Source organism: Gossypium arboreum, chromosome 12 (assembly GCF_025698485.1).
Source record: "Gossypium arboreum isolate Shixiya-1 chromosome 12, ASM2569848v2, whole genome shotgun sequence".
NCBI lineage: Eukaryota > Viridiplantae > Streptophyta > Magnoliopsida > Malvales > Malvaceae > Gossypium > Gossypium arboreum.
In genome coordinates, this window is record NC_069081.1 from 30,953,894 (window position 1) to 30,963,388 (window position 9,495).

The window sequence follows — 9,495 nt, forward strand, 5'->3', positions numbered from 1 at the left end:
TAAGACAATACCTAAGGAAGAATCCACCTAGACTTCACTTGTTATTTTGACTCTGAATCGGATGATATATTCATTTAACTTATTCTGTAGAGATCCCTAAGTTATGTTATTATCCCTATTCAAGACTAATAACGTCTAATCCCAAGATTGAATAATTGAGACTTTCTATTCCTCCTCTGAATAAGAGCTTAACTTGAATTAATATCCTGGAATATCAAAACAAGAATTAAGAACACATAATTAAGAACAAGTCAAATATTAAGTCAAATATTTATTATACAATTCAGAAAATAATAACAAGATTCGTCTTAGGTTTCATTCCCCTTAGGTATTTAGGGGATTTAGTTCAAAACTGAAAAGGAAAACATCTCAGAAGAATAATGAATACAAAACATAAAGAAAGCCCAAAACTCCTGAAGGGAAATTGACGAGAGATCCTCAATCTTGATGATGAATCTGACTTCTGAGATGGATCAATCGGCTTTCTACCAGTAATTCCTTCCTTCCCCCCTGTGCCTCCCTTTTCCTCCTCCTTCAGGGTGTATTTATAGGCTTTGGAATGCCTAAAAGCCCTCAAAATTAGCCTTTTCCGAACTGGACTCAAGTTGGGCTCGGTAGGGACACACCCGTGTGCGATTACTTCAAGTCGTGCTCGAGGCTGTTAGAATGGCACAGGTGTGTGTTCTACTCTTGTGAGTCGTGCTTTGATTCTGCCAAATTGACACAGCCGTGTGGTCTGTTCGTGTCAGGAAGTCCAGGTCGTGTTGATTTTGTACGTTGGCCCATTTTCTTCGTTTTTGGCCCACTTCTCATTCCTTTCGCTCTCCTATGCTCACCTAAGTATAAAACATGAAATTAAGGCATTAGGAGCATCGAATTCACCAATTTTAAGGAAAAATCATCCATAAAATGTGTTAAGCATGGGGTAAAAATATGTGTAAATTACGGTTTATCAAATACCCCCACACTTAAGCATTTGCTTGTTCTCAAGCAAAATTCCCAACTCATAATCAAAATAAATTCTTCTCAACTTATAATCTCTATTCAAAATATCTCAAACTAATTCATGAGTAGTTGTACATTGAGAATTCAACTATAAGAACATTAGAGCTTCAAACATTCAAAGTTGAGTATTTTATCATGCAAAACTTAGGCATCTCCCCTTATCTAAGTGGTTACCTCGATTCGTAATCTCACGGAGTTTAACATTCTCACTAAAGATTTACTCAAATCACTCAAAGTGTTTAAGGACAATGAAAGTAGCACTCATCAGTCAATATGAAAAGTTATTATAAAAATCAAATCTCCACCACCATAAATTGAGATGATACATCAATCAAAAGGTATTTAAAGGGTTGTAACGAGGCTTGCTTAGGGGGTGTGGTCACAAGCTGAAAGAAAAAGTTAGAATCGAGATTGAATTGAAAAATTACCTAACTAGAAAAATGACTAGTCATCAATTGCGTACAACAGAGATTTTTTTCTCAGAATATGGAATTTAACTTCTTTAGCTCAGAAGATCACTACTACTAATATGTATACATGTATTTTTTTCTTTTTCTTTTTTTTAAGAACAAGAGAAATTACAAATTAGAATAAAACATAGTTAAGTAATTATTCCAACTCAAATCACGACAAAAATAGGGATCAAATTAATTTAGGGGATTTCAACAATAATGAGTTAAGGGTTAATATTAAGGGTAAATCAATGAATGGGTTGTTAGGCTCAAGGGGGTTCACTAAGGGTTAATTGTGAAGGTAGGCTTTTCATGGCATGAGTGGGTTAATCCTAAGTGTCTTTATCATCTTGACATATCAAATCAAATGGTGTGGTCTTGACATGCATAATCAAGTAAGTTCTTGAATAACAATTCAATACTGACGCGCTCATAATGAAAGTGAGCATGAAAGAAATAATAGATGCTCTAAAGGCTCAAGATCTCACAAAAATTATGGCTTTTTGATGTTTAAACTTGTGAATTCCAACTCAAGATAATTCCTAAACTTAGGGAAACAACCTAAAAGTTTTTAATTCTTCAAAAATCAACTTATCATGCTTGATTCCCTAATGTCTTAAAGTTTAAACAATCAATGCATAAATGCCTATGTTTTAATTTAAGATATATCAATAAAAATCATAAATCAATCAAAATTTATCCTAAACATGATATGAGAGCTTTTCAAGAGAACAAGGCAATCTTTCAGTAAATAAATGGCTAAAGTAATAAAAATTGAGTGTTCCTAATATCTTAGTTCCTCGGCAACGGTGCCAAAAACTTGATACGTGATTTTGTTTGATAAGTTTTATAAATTTATAATTAATCGTTCTTGAAACTAACTATTACCACGATGTAGGCAGGTGTACCTATCGAACAGTAGTATAGTTTTAGCAAGATCGGATTGTCGAACCCAAAGGAACTAAAAGTACTAGTAATGACTGTCTTTTTATTATCTATCCCAAGAATAAGGGGGTTTTTTTTAACTAACTAATTAACTAAACTAAGAATTCACAGAAAACAGAATTAAGGGATTACTTTTGGAAAACGATTGAATTATGACAATACCTAAGGAAGAATCCACCTAGACTTCACTTGTTATTCTGACTCCGAATCAGACGATTTATTCATTTAACTTGTTTTGTAGAGTTCCCTAAGTTATGTTACTATCCCTATTCAAGACTAATAACGTCTAAGCCCTAGATTGAATAATTGAGACTTTTCTCTAATTAACACCTTAGGGTTGCATTAACTCGATCTATGGATCCCCTTATTAGGTTTCACCCTAATCCTGAAAAATCTTGTCACCCTATCTCTAGGCGCACAATCAACTCCGCTTAATTATGACAATTGTACTCTTAGACTGGGTCTATTTGTGACAGCCCTAATTTGACCCTAGTCGAAATGTGGTTTCGGGACCACAAAACTGAGTCATAAAATTTATTTAAAAATTTATTTGCATAACTTCTATGTGTGATAGTGCATGTGTGAAAATTTGATGTTTTAATTTAGTCTTATGAATGGGAATTTTACTTGAAAGGACTTAGTTGAGAAACCATAAAAATGTGATAGGTAAAAGTTGAAGTGGCCAAATTTTATATGGGTAGCATCATAGAGGACTTGCATGTCAAATGGACCACTATGATTATAGTGGACCATAATGATGATGAAAATTTTGGCATTTTGTGTATTTTATATTAGTGAAACAATATTAAATAGTTTTATATTAGAAAACCATGAATTAATAATAGAAAAAGGGTGATAAAAACAAAGTTTCTCATTTTTGTCTCCCCTTTTGCCGAAACTAAACAAGAAATTGAAGAAAGAACACCTAAGGCATTCGGCCATCTTGTGTTAGGAATTAAGGTATGATTTCATATGCTTTTCTTTGGATTTTGAGAAATTTAAATTGGTTTTGAAGCTCCTAACATGACCCATGTGTATGATTTTGTGTTTGTGATGCATGAAGCATTCAGTCATGAGCTCAATGGGTTATATTGTGTATGTTTTGATAATTTGTAAGGAGAAATGTTTCTAATTGAGTATGAACAAACTAAATTACTATATGTGGCTCAAATAAGCTTGAGTAGTCGGCTAATGAAGTTAAGTATATGAATTAGGAGCATGAGTCCATTCGGCAATTTAAGATAAATTATGAAATAATGCTTAATATTAGTAGTACTTGTTTAATTGGCAAATTGAGCTTAGAATGGATGAATTTATGAGTTTGGGACAAAGTATATATATATATTTAGCTATGAATTTTCGTGTTTAATTTTGAATGTTGATGTTTCAAATTGAAAATGGATGTTAGTTGAGCTATAATACTTGCTTAATAATGAAAAGAACATGAGCTTAATGCTCAAATAGCATTCGGCTTTGGAGTAAGTTAAATTAGTTAGAAAATGAGTTCCAAGATAGTGAATTATGTGTTAAAAGAGGGATTTAGGTTGTATATACGTGATTAGATTGAATACAAGAGGCCATGTTAGCTAATTGAGGGATTTAGGCATAGTATTTTAGTGAATAATAATTTGAACAAGGGTTTTAATTGTATGATAGGTTTTCGGCTATGGTTAATATTAGATGGAATACCGAATATGTGTGTGTGTCTATGAGGAATGAATATAAATTGGGGCTACGATGATTGAATTATTTTATTTGCTTAGTTGGAGCTCAAAATCAAAGGGAGCCAAGTTCGACCAAAGGAAAAGCGAAAGCAGTTGAGTAGCTGATCGGAGTTGTTCATCCGACTAAAAAAGTAAGTTCCTAAGTAATTTAAGTTACGGCTAATATTGCACATAAAATAGGTTGGAAAAGAAATCATGGTATGTATGAATTTGTGAAAATTGAATGTGAGATTTATCAACCTATGTATGACATAGTGGTAGTTATAGATAAGAAATTTCAGCACTATGTGTGCGAGGTTATGCGGCACTATGTGTGCAAAAACTATATGGCACTATGTGTGCAAGATTATATAGCACTATGTGTGCGAATGAGTAAGAGCACTATGTGTGCGGACCTTTAAATCGAGCACTAAGTGTGCGATATCGATCGTAGAGAATTGCTTGTGCAAATGAAAAAGTTTAAAACTTTAAACTGGGAGTAATGAAATGTGCATGGATATTAGACATGGGACTTGATCTATATCTGTATATTAATAGATAATGCTCGGGAAGAGAGAAAGAAGAGAAAGGTAATCGGCTCAATTAGTATATAATTGAACAAAGATATAAATTAATGATAAATGAATCTAAATGGATTGGAGATTGATTTATAGATGGAGCGGCTTGGTTTGTGCTTTATTTGATTAATTGGACATTGTTTGTCATTTATATATATATGCCAACGAAATGCATATGATATTTACCATGGTCCTTTCAATTTGCGATTAAATGGTGTAGGAGTACATAGTGAATTCAAGTAAGTATGTACCAAATTAATAATGTACACATGTGACATAAGATTTCCTTGTGATATCCTATTTGAATTTGGCTAATATTGGATTGAAATTTTAAATTTTTGTTAAGATAATTGGATCATTACATTTTTTTTAAAAATTTCTTAGGACTTATTGAGTTAATAACTCACTTGGTGTGTTTATTGGTTTTGTATAGATTATCTTGTCGAGGAAAGCTTGGATTCATTACGAAGTCATCACATCTTTTGACAACCCCTTTTTGGTATCTTTGTTTAAAACTCAAATAGACATTATGGCATGTATAGAATAATATTTTGGGAGGTTGTTATTTTGATAGTATGGTATATATTTAAGGCCTTGTGAATATGGCTAAAGTTCTATGTATGGATGTGATAATGCTTTAATTATAAATCTTGAAGTGAAATCAACTTGACATATGAATCCATATTGTGATATGAGTGTGATTATGTTATGCTTGAACTAACATGTTAAGCATTCGAGATACATTATGTATGTATATTCGGTCAAGAGGGGAAAAATCACCTTACATTTTTACCCTTGTTTTAGTATGTGCTTACTATAGAAGTTACTCATGGAAACGTGCTATTATTGTTGTAATTACTTAAATTAATATTGGACATGGGTATTAGGGTGTTACACTATTCATCCTCTGAATAAGAGCTTAACTTGAATCAATATCCTGGAATATCAAAACAAGAATTAAGAACACATAATTAAGAACAAGTCAAATATTTATCATACAATTCAGAAAATAATAACAAGATTCGTCTTAGGTTTCATTCCCCTTAGGTATTTAGGGGATTTAGTTCATAACTAAAAAGGAAAACATTTTAGAATAAAAATGAATACAAAACATAAAGAAAACCCAAAACTCCTGAAGGGAAATTGAGGGGAGATATTCAGTCTTGATGATTCTGAGATGGATCAATCGACTTTCTTCCAGTAATTCCTTCCTTCCTCCTCCTTTTGGGTGTATTTATAGGCTTTGGAATGCCTAAAATCCCTCAAAATTAGCTTTTTTCGAATTGGACTCAAGTTGGGCTTGGCAGGGACACGCCCATGTGCGATTACTTTAGGCCGTGCTCGAGCCTGTTAGAATGGCACGGGCATGTGTTCTACCCATGTGAGTCATGCTTCGATTCTGCCAAATTGACACGGTCGTGTGGTCTACCCATGTCAGGAACTCCAAGCCGTGTTGATTTCGTATGTTGGCCCATTTTCTCTGTTTTTGGCCGGTTTCTCGTTCCTTTTGCTCTCCTATGCTCAACTAAGTATAAAACATGAAATTAAGGCACTAGAAGCATCGAATTCACCAATTTTAAGGAAAAATCATTCATAAAATGTGTTAAGCACAGGGTAAAAATATGTATAAATTACGGTTTATCAAATACCCCCACACTTAAGCATTTGCTTGTCCTCAAGCAAAATTCCCAACTCAAAATAAAAAAAAATTCTTTTCAACTTATAGTCTCTATCGAAAATATCTTAAACTAATTCATGAGTAGTCATACATTGGGAATTCAACTAAAAGAACATTAGAGCTTCAAACATTCCAAGTTGAGTATTTAATCATGCAAAACTTAGGCATCTCCCCTTATCTAAGTGGTTACCTCGATTCGAAATCTCACAGAGTTTATCATCCTCACTGAAGATTCACTCAAATAATTCAAAGTGTTTAAGGACAATGAAAGTAGCACTCATCAGTCAATATGAAAAGTTATTACCATAAGCTTACATGAAAATCAAATCTCCACCACTATAAATTGAGATGATACATCAATCAAAAGGTCTTTAGAGGGTTGTAACGAGGCTTGGTTAGAGGGGTGTGGTCACAAACTGAAAGAAAAAGTTAGAATTTAGATTGAATTGAAAAACTACCTAACTAGAAAAATGGCTAGTCATCAATTGCGTACAACAGAGCTTTTTTTCTCAGAATATGGAATTTAACTTCTTTAGCTCAGAATATCACTGCTACTAATATGTATACATGTATTTTTTCTTTTTTCTTTTTTTTTTAAGAACAAGCCAAATTACAAAATAGAATAAAACATAGCTAAGCAACTATTCCAACTCAAATCTCGACAAAAATAGGGATCAAATTAATTTAGGGGATTTCAACAATAATGAGTTATGGGTTAATATTAAGGGTAAATCAATGAATGGGTTGTTAGGCTCAAGGAGGTTCACTAAGGGTTAATTGTGAAGGTAGGCTTTTCATGGCATGAATGGGTGAATCCTAAGTGCCTTTATCTTCTTGACATATCAAATCAAATGGTGTGGTCTTGAAATGCAGAATCAAGCAAGTTCTAGAATAACAATTCAATACTGATGCACTCATAATGAAAGTGAGCATGAAAGAAATAATAGATGCTCTAAAGGCTCAAGATCTCACAAAAATTATGGCTTTTTGATGTTTAAACTTGTGAATTCCAACTCAAGATAATACCTAAACTTAGGGAAACAACCTAAAAGTTTTTAATTCTTCAAAAATCAACTTATCATGCTTGATTCCCTAATGTCTTAAAGTTTAAACAATCTATGCATAAATGCCTATGTTTTAATTTAAGATATATCAATAAAAATTATAAATCAATCAAAATTTATCCTAAACATGATATGAGAGCTTTTCAAGAGAACAAGGCAATCATTCAGTAAATAAATGGCTAAAGTAATAAAAATTGAGTGTTCCTAATATCTTAGTTCCCCGGCAACAACGCCAAAAACTTGTTACTTGATTTTGTGTGATAAGTTTTATAAATTTATAATTAATCATTCTTGAAACTAACTATTACCAAGATGTAGGCAAGTGTACCTATCGAATAGTAGTATAGTTTTAGCAAGACCGGATTGCCGAACCCAAAGGAACTAAAAGTATTAGTAATGACTGTCTTTTTATTATCTATCCCAAGAATAAGGGGGTTTTTTTTAACTAACTAATTAACTAAACTAAGAATTCACAGAAAACAGAATTAGGGGATTACTTTTGGAAAACGATTGAATTATGACAATACCTAAAGAAGAATCCACCTAGACTTCACTTGTTATTCTGACTCCGAATCAGACGATTTATTCATTTAACTTGTTTTGTAGAGTTCCCTAAGTTATGTTACTATCCCTATTCAAGACTAATAACGTTTAAGCCCTAGATTGAATAATTGAGACTTTTCTCTAATTAACACCCTAGGGTTGCATTAACTCGATCTATGGATCCCCTTATTAGGTTTCACCCTAATCCGGCAAAATCTTGTCACCCTATCTCTAGGCGCACAATCAACTCCGCTTAATTATGACAATTGTACTCTTAGACAGGGTCTATTGCTCCTCTGAATAAGTGTTTAACTTGAATTAACATCCTGGAATATCAAAACAAGAATTAAGAACACATAATTAAGAACAAGTCAAATATTTATCATACAATTCAGAAAATAATAACAAGATTTGTCTTAGGTTTCATTCCTCATAGGTGTTTAGGGGATTTAGCTCATAACTAAAATGGAAAGCATCTCAGAAGAATAATGAATACAAAACATAAAGAAAACCAAAAACTCCTAAAGGAAAATTGAGGGGAGATCTTCAGTCTTGATGATGAATCCAGTTCTAAGATGGATCAATCGGCTTTCTTCCAATAATTCCTTCCTTCCTCCCTGTGCCTCCCTTTTGCTCCTCCTTTAAGGTGTATTTGTAGGCTTTGAAATGCCTAAAAGCCCTCAAAATTAGCATTTTTTGAATTGGACTCAAGTTGGGCTTGGCAAGGACATGCCCATGTGCGATTACTTCAGGTCGTGCTCGAGCCTGTTAGAATGGTACGGACGTGTGTTCTACCCGTGTAAGTCATGCTTCGATTCTGCCAAATTGACACGGCCGTGTGGTCTGCCCGTGTGAGGAAGTTTAGGCCATGTTGATTTTGTACGTTGGCCTATTTTCTCTGTTTTTGGCTCGTTTCTCGTTCCTTTCACTCTCCTATGCTCAGCTAAGTATAAAACATGAAATTAAGGCTTTAGGAGCATCAAATTCACCAATTTTAAAGAAAAGTCATCCATAAAATGTGTTAATCATGGGGTAAAAATATGTATAAATTACGGTTTATCAATGGCACTGAGGAAGCTACGTGGGAACCTGAGGACTTGTTGCATCAGGAGTATCCTCATCTGTTTTCATTAGGTAAATTTCAAGGTTGAAATTTCTTTTAGGGGGTAGACTTGTAACGCCCTGAATAATCTACTTATGTTTCTATAAATATTTAACACAACTGTGTATCTGTTTTAGTGGCTAAGTGTTCTAGGGGTGTGTGTGAGGTCTGAGGTTCAGGTCCCACCTTTAGCAAATTTTGTTATTTTTTATCCAAGCCTTACTCTTGTGGAATGGGCTTACATAAAATTTTCTGTTAATTTATATCAGAATGAGCCTGCTAGTTCGAGTGGTAAAGGACTTAGTGTGTTGGAGGTCCTGTGTTCAAATCCTTACGTTAACATGGGTGTTAATTTTTGCTCAGTTGACTGATAGAGCTTCGGTTGAGCTAAAAGTCTGAGGAAGTTATGAGTTTGTGGGTTAGTG